Below are 7,638 nucleotides of genomic sequence, written 5' to 3' on the forward strand. Positions count from 1 at the left end.
TCCCTATTGCTTGTGTAAAGGTAGAGTTGGCCATGTTTAATTTGCTCTCACTTGTAACAAACGGGCCAAGATTGATTTATCATACACAGACGCATAGTGGAAACACGAGCACCGAGATCACATAGAGCATTAAACTTATTTAACCCAGTCTCTGTCTATAGTTGGTTCAAAGATATCTTCTCGCTTAGCCGGTAGCTTATCATATACTAGCTTTTTATTTTCAGCATCTAACTAACGTACCTTCTCAGTGACTTGATTGAAGAATTATAAGCTTTATCATTTGATACATCGGGTAGTGGATGCTTGAGAGTCAATATTTTCACGAAGCCTTCAACTAAGTACTTTCACCGTCCCAAAATTCTTGTCTTAGATTTATTTAGATACGGATGTATCTAGTTACGTTTTAGTATTAGATACATCCATATCTAGACAAATATAAGACAAGAATTTTGGGGTGGAGGGACTATGAAGGTTCGGACACATGGAACTTGTCGAGGTCTTCTAAAGATGCTTCGATACTTCTCATCATGTTAACACTCTCGACCGGATTTATCCTTATTGACTATAACCATGTGCTATGTTTTTGTTTGTTACCACCATATCGGGTAAGCTTGTCCAAACTTACTAGTGGCGTGCACATATTTTTGCCCGATATTGGTACCTCAAGGGTCAGTTGTGGGCGCGAGCTTGTGCCAGTGACGGATACAAAGTGGGCGCTCACAATGGGTAATTGGCAAGATTGCTACAAATGTGTGCCCTCCATAGGTAAGGATCCACCTATAAGCAATTTCCGAGTAAATTGCATAAAACCACCACTTTGAAGGTAAGTTTTGCGAAAAACACTACAATACATTTTTTTTTGCAGAAACACCATGTCTTCGGTAATCTTTTTTCAGAAAATACTGATCGGCGGATCGGGCTCAGATAAGTGAGTTTATGACAGAGGGGACCCGCCAGTCAGGCTGATGTGGCACTGCTTAACATCTCGCATGTAACGGCAACTTCTGGTAACGTTATCATCCCTATGTGGGTCCACCTGTCATTGGAAGAAAAAAGAAAAAAACTGGTTCATCTTATCTTCACCAGGTCCACCGTCGCTGTTGCCTCGCCAGGCTCGTCGCCGCCGTTGCCTCGCTAGGCCCGCCGCCGCCGTTCCCTCGCCCAGGCCCGCCGCCGCCGTTGCCTCGCCAGGCTCGTCGCCGCTGTTGCCTCGCTAGGCCCGCCGCCGCCGTTCCCTCGCCCAGGCCCGCCGCCGCCGTTGCCTCGCGCAGGCCGGACGCGTCATCCTCGTCGCTGCCGCGGCCGGTGGACGAGGAGCCCGAGTCCCCAGGAGGCAGCACGAGCAACAGCTGGTGGTTCCCGTCGCCCTCCCCGGCCAGGCACCATCACCATCACCAGCGGCGCGGCAGGCCCGATGGATCAGGCGCCAACGGCGACGGGATCTCGAGGTTTGTGGTGTGCCTGAGCCGGCTGGTCCTCCCCAGTTCGGGCAGTCCTTGCCGGCGGTGACAGCAACCGGACCCGTCGGGAACCGCCTCGCCTCCCTCCAGTTCGTCCAGACCCCGTCGGGATCGGGTCACCTCTGCCCGCGTCGTTGGGGCTGCATCGCCGGCGCGGCCACGCCGCTGGCGAAGAAGAGCTCGTCCATGGAGCTGATTGCTTTTTTTATTTTGACGTAAGGGCCTCCTTGTAAAATCCCCCATCTAACGCTGTTTTGACAGAGCCGTTACGCCACGTCGGCAAAATCTGGACCCACCTGTCATAAACATGCTTAAAACGCTCCAATCCGCCAATCAGTGCTTTCTGCAAAAAGATTACTGTAGACACGGCGTTTTTTGCAAAAAAAATGTATTATAGTGGTTTTCGCAAAGCTTGCCTTCAAAGTCGTGGTTTTTTGCAATTTACTCGCAATTTCCAGTAGTGATGGGTGCACACAAGACAAGGATTTATAGTGACGGGTGCACATAAGACAATGATTACACCGGTTCAGATCCTCGAAGGGAGAGATAATACCCTACCCATGCCTTTGTGGGTTGTACTGATGGTTTCCTCATAGAGCTAGGGTTTATGCATTTGCACGTAGGTGGGTATGTGTAGTCTGTGTAGAGTTGTATTGATCGAGATCTGCTCCTACCTTACAATATATAGATCGACGAGGGGTATAATTACATGGGTCCGAGTCGGTTTACATGGCAGAGATTCAATCAGTTTACAATTAGAAGTACCAAATATGTGTCTTTTTACCCACACAAAAAAAAGTCCTCTACACAAACGTGAGGATGTGCTCCACACAATAAAAAAAGTACCAAATATATGCCCATCGAATCATGCATGCATGCATGCATATAAGTACCAAATGTCTAACAGAAAAATGAGAAATGTGCTTATGGCATATGTCAACCAGCCTTTTCTGCTACTCGCAAAAATAAAAACCCAGCCTTTTCTGCATTTTTACTAATTATATTTTATAGGAGTAGTTAATAGGCTGTTGTCTTTCCAGCTAGCTGATGATCTATTGCCGCACGTTTGCAGGATCAGGCATTTTACCCCCTTGCACTGTAATTTCGTATTTCCAGCTTGTAGATCGAAGTCTCGAGCTAACTTGTCATTTTGTGCAGATGATGATGTGAGTGAACTGGTTCAGAAGGTGCCCGATGGTTGCATATTTACCATTGTCTCTGACTCATGCCCAGGCCCGTCCACAAGGCTGTGCGAGCTGTGCGACGGCACAGGGCCCCCAAATTGTAGGGGCCCCGATCGAAGGAATAAACTGCAAAACCGTCCGGTTCATACGCTGGCTGGCTGGCTTTTCGGATGGTTCGCTCGATCGTGGCTGATGCGCGAGAAGAGGACGCACGTTACGGTGAGGCCGCTATTCAGTTCCATTCGAGCCAACAGGGCCCAGTCGGCCTAGCACCGATCCAAGGTCCAATTAGAAAAACAAGGCAGGCTAGTTACACTACTGGGCCTACTCGTTAGCGGAGCGTGCGTGTGTCCACCACTTCACGAGCGATCTATCGCTCCGGAACGACTTCGTGAGAAAGAACAGGGAGGCGCCGCCTGCCTGCTTCGACGAGGAGATAGCCGCCGATAGATAGCGGCCGCGGCGTCTAGCCGTCACCGCCTGCTTCCAACTGCAGTAGCCACAACTGGCATCCCCCAATATTTTTCAAGGTAAGCCGTAAGCCATAAGCCGGAAGCAAAATAGATGAACGGAAAATTGGCTAGGGTTATTTTTTTGATACAAATCGCTCTCTTTCTGACTCTTTTGATATTTTTCTGTCGTATCTAATGCACTCCCTAATAGTACAGCAGTACTGCTCGATTAGGCATGTACCCATAATCTAATTTCTAATTCTAGTACTAATTCATCGTTCGTGTGCTCACCTGCTACACTGGCATATTTCTTTCCAATACAAAGATTTTTGTTTCAACAATTACTAGATGGATGATAGTTTTTGGTAGAACATGCTGTCAGTTTACTGTTTGGTAGAACCCTAGATTGGATTTTTTTTTCTGCAAAAAAAAGTACTACATTTACTCTTTAGCATTACAATATATGATATATTTTGTACAAAATAACACATATTGAAATCTTTATAATTAAGTGAAAATATGTTTAGTTATATTAGTTATACAATTTTATGTATATTTTTGGGCCCCCTTTCTCATTTCGCACCGGGCCCCTGAATTTCTGGAGATGGCCCTGCTCATGCCACAGCGGTGGCCTGCTTGAGAAGGCCAAGGAGCAGATAGGCGACAGCACCAGGGAGAGTGAGACCCAGTCCGGTGAACCCGAAGAGCCATCTGATTCGCCAACTGGCTTCCGGTCCTTCCTCAAAGCCACTGTCCGGGACGTGTTCAAGTCCAATAGCCACCGCTTCCGAAGCCGATACGGAGGTGAGGAGGAGGAGGAGGAGGCGGATGCACAAGTAGACGTAGAAGCAGCTGAGGACGGCGGCCACACCAAGAGTCGGTCGCTGCCGCTGTCAACACTCATCGAGATGCTCAAGCAGCAGAGCGGGAAGGACGACGTGGACGTGGGCTCCATCCGGATGACGCTGTTCAACGTCTTCGGGGAGGATGCCAGCCCAAAGATCAAGAAGTTCATGAAGGTCATGTTTCTCAAGTACTGTGAGGGCAAGCTAGACGAGCAGGACGGCGTGATGGGCATGGTCGGTGGCCTGGCCTACAAGCTCCTCAAGGCCAAGCTTGAAGGCGGCGACGAGAAGGGGGATGCTTTGAGGCCGGCGATGGAGCAGGAGGTTGGCGGGGAAGAGGAGGTGTACGCGGGGACCAAGTCCTGGGCGCCCAGCAACGGCGTCCTCGTCAGCGGGTGCCAGAGCAGCCAGACGTCGGCGGATGCAACCACGACGCAGGGCTCCTCGTTCGGCGCGCTCAGCAACGCCATCCAGACCATCCTTGAAGGGGAGGAGGGGGAGGTGACCAACAGGGATCTCGTCATGGCAGCGCGGGAGGCGCTGGCCAGGCAAGGATACGCTCAGCAGCCTGGCCTCTACTGCAGCGATGAGCTCCTCCATGTGGCTTTCATTTGCTGAAACATGCATGGATTCATGGTGTGCTTTGTTTCTTCCTCCTCCTTTTTGTGGTGCGCTGTGCACGAGGTTAAAGTTCTCCCTTGTTTCCCTGGGTTAGTTTCCTGTGGCTTTATGTGTAATTGTGTATACGTATGTACTTCATGACAAAACTGTGATCGGATTTTGTTTTACACTAAAACTGTGAGGAGTTAATTGGACTATACGGTTGCAGCTCTCAGCGGCGACAGTTGTAGCTCCGCCGCTGCCCCTCGCCGTTGATGCTCGCTGCAACCGCACTTTGTTAGATTTGGACATCAATATCATTGGATAAATCGCTCAGATCCCTACTATGTTAGATCATAGGTAAGTTTTGTGTTCCTCCTAGGTATGGTAGCTATACCATGAAAGTTTTTGAAACAGACCTTAGTGCCTACATCCACCAACCATTATCTCAAAGATAATTTTGTTTGTGTTGTCTGGATGCAAACATGTTATATAGTAAGTAATATCATTATATCATTAATCTTGTAATAAGTCAAATCATGTGACAACCATGAAGTCTCTATCAACTTCAACATTCCAAAAACATGTTGTGGAATTGGTATTCAACGGCTTCAAAATATGCAAGTATCCCCCCCCCCCGGGGGGGGGGGGGGGGGCGTATCTTCTTGAATTAATTCGAAACACCATATTATACTCTTTTATCTTTATGAGTTTACTTTTGTAGATTATCATCAAGGTTTTTAATGAGATAATATCAACATGAGATCATATGTCATACTTTTTGTTTTCCCCGCCGGTTTTTTGTAGTATACACGACATATTTATTGTCCTCTAAACTCTATGATTTTCACATATTGAGTTAAAGAGACAATTATCATGATATGTCATATATCATTTTTCTCCTTATATTTTTTCCACTGGGTTTTTTAAAAGAGTATTCAATGACATATCAGATCGCACTCTTTTATGTTATGAGTTTTCTCTCGAAGTTTCTCATAAAAGATTTTAAAGAGGCGACATATGCAATACTTTATATTTTTCCCCACTGGATTTTTTTATAGGAAAGTATACAAAACATATTTATTGTTCCCCGAACTCATCGATGAGTTTTCTCCTTTCCCAAAGGTTTTCTTATACGAGTTAGCAAGGAGACAATAATCATTATATGTTGCACCTTTTCTCCTTATTCCGTTTTTCATTTGGTTTAAAGGACTTTTAGCAACATATCCGCTCTATTCTCCTCGTATTTTTCCTAACAGATTTTTGGGGGACACTCTCAAGATTATACGGAAGATTCTCAAGATAGTAGATCTATATACAAGAAGATTTCAATGATGAAGCATTCAAGGAGCGGTGTTGTACAAGGGGGAGTGTTAGGAATTAATTAGTGAATTAATAGCACGTGTCTATTGTTAATTAGCACATGCTAATTAATGAACCGTCTTTAGCAAGGTGTGTGTCCAACCCCGAAGAGTCATTGTCTCTTCTCTCTCTCTATTGTCAAAAGGCACCTGTTCTGGAGGGATGCCTTCGAACAAGCACCTCTTCTTTACATCTCTTTCCGATGTATATATGTTGGAAATATGCCCTAGAGGCAATAATAAAAGTATTATTATATTTCATTGTTCATGATAATTGTCTTTTATTCATGCTATAACTGTATTATCCGGAAATCGTAATACACGTGTGAATACATAGACCACAATATGTCCCTAGTGAGCCTCTAGTTGACTAGCTCGTTGTGATCAACAGATAGTCATGGTTTCCTGGCTATGGACATTGGATGTCGTTGATAACGGGATCACATCATTAGGAGAATGATGTGATGGACAAGACCCAATCCTAAGCATAGCACAAAGATCGTGTAGTTCGTTTGCTAGAGCTTTTCCAATGTCAAGTATCTCTTCCTTCGACCATGAGATCGTGTAACTCCCGGATACCGTAGGAGTGCTTTGGGTGTATCCAACGTCACAACATAACTAGGTGACTATAAAGGTGCACTACATGTATCTCCGAAAGTGTCTGTTGGGTTGACACGGATCGAGACTGGGATTTGTCACTCCGTATGATGGAGAGGTATCTCTGGGCCCACTCGGTAATGCATCATCATAATGAGCTCAAGGTGACCAAGGTGTTGGCTACGGGATCATGCATTACGGTACGAGTAAAGTGACTTGCCGGTAACGAGACTGAACAAGGTATTGGGATACCGACGATCGAGTCTCGGGCAAGTAACGTACTGATTGACAAAGGGAATTGTATACGGGGTTTTGATCGAATCCTCGACATCGTGGTTCAACCGATGAAATCATCGTGGAACATGTGGGAGCCAACATGGGTATCCAGATCCCGCCGTTGGTTATTGACCGGAGAGTGGTCTCGGTCATGTCTACATGTCTCCCGAACCTGTAGGGTCTACACACTTAAGGTTCGGTGACGCTAGGGTTATTAGGAAGACTAGTATGTGACTACCGATTGTTGTTCGGTGTCCCGGATGAGATCCCGAATGTCACAAGGAGTTCCGGAATGGTACGGAGGTGAAGTTTTATATATGGGAAGTTGTCATACGGACACCGGAAAGTTTCGAGGGCTTATCGGTATTATACCGGGGCCACCTGAGAGGTTCCGGGGGTCCACCGGGAGGGGCCACCCCTCCCGGAGGGCCACATGGGCCGCAAAGGGGAGGGAGCCAGCCCCTGGAGGGCTGGGCGCGCCCCCACCTTGGGCCCATGCGCCTAGGGTTGGGGGGGAAACCCTAAGGGGGGCGCCCCCCTTGCTTGGGGGGCAAGTCCCCCCTCCCTGGCCGCCACCCCCCCTCTAGATCCCATCTAGAGGGGTCGGCCCCCTTGCCCCTTCCCCTATAAATAGAGGGGTGAGGGGAGGGCTGCTGGACACACACATCCAAGGCGCAGCCCCTCCCCTCCCCAACACATCTCCTCCTCCGTTACGTGCTTGTGAAGCCCTGTCGGAGTACTGCTGCACCAACACCACCACACCGTCGTGCTGCCGTTGGAGCAATCTTCCTCAACCTCTCCTTCCCCCTTGCCGGATCAAGAAGGAGGAGACGTCTCCCATCCCGTACGTGTGTTGAACGCGG

The 7,638-nt window shown here is 47.7% G+C and overlaps 1 pseudogene; it reads left to right on the top strand.

The window, feature by feature from the left end:
- LOC119365799 overlaps positions 1 to 4,559 on the top strand; it is a 22,404-nt pseudogene extending 17,845 nt beyond the window's left edge.
- Positions 4,560 to 7,638: the final 3,079 nt, after the last annotated feature.

Source organism: Triticum dicoccoides, chromosome 2B (genome assembly GCF_002162155.2).
Source record: "Triticum dicoccoides isolate Atlit2015 ecotype Zavitan chromosome 2B, WEW_v2.0, whole genome shotgun sequence".
Taxonomy (NCBI): Eukaryota; Viridiplantae; Streptophyta; class Magnoliopsida; order Poales; family Poaceae; genus Triticum; species Triticum dicoccoides.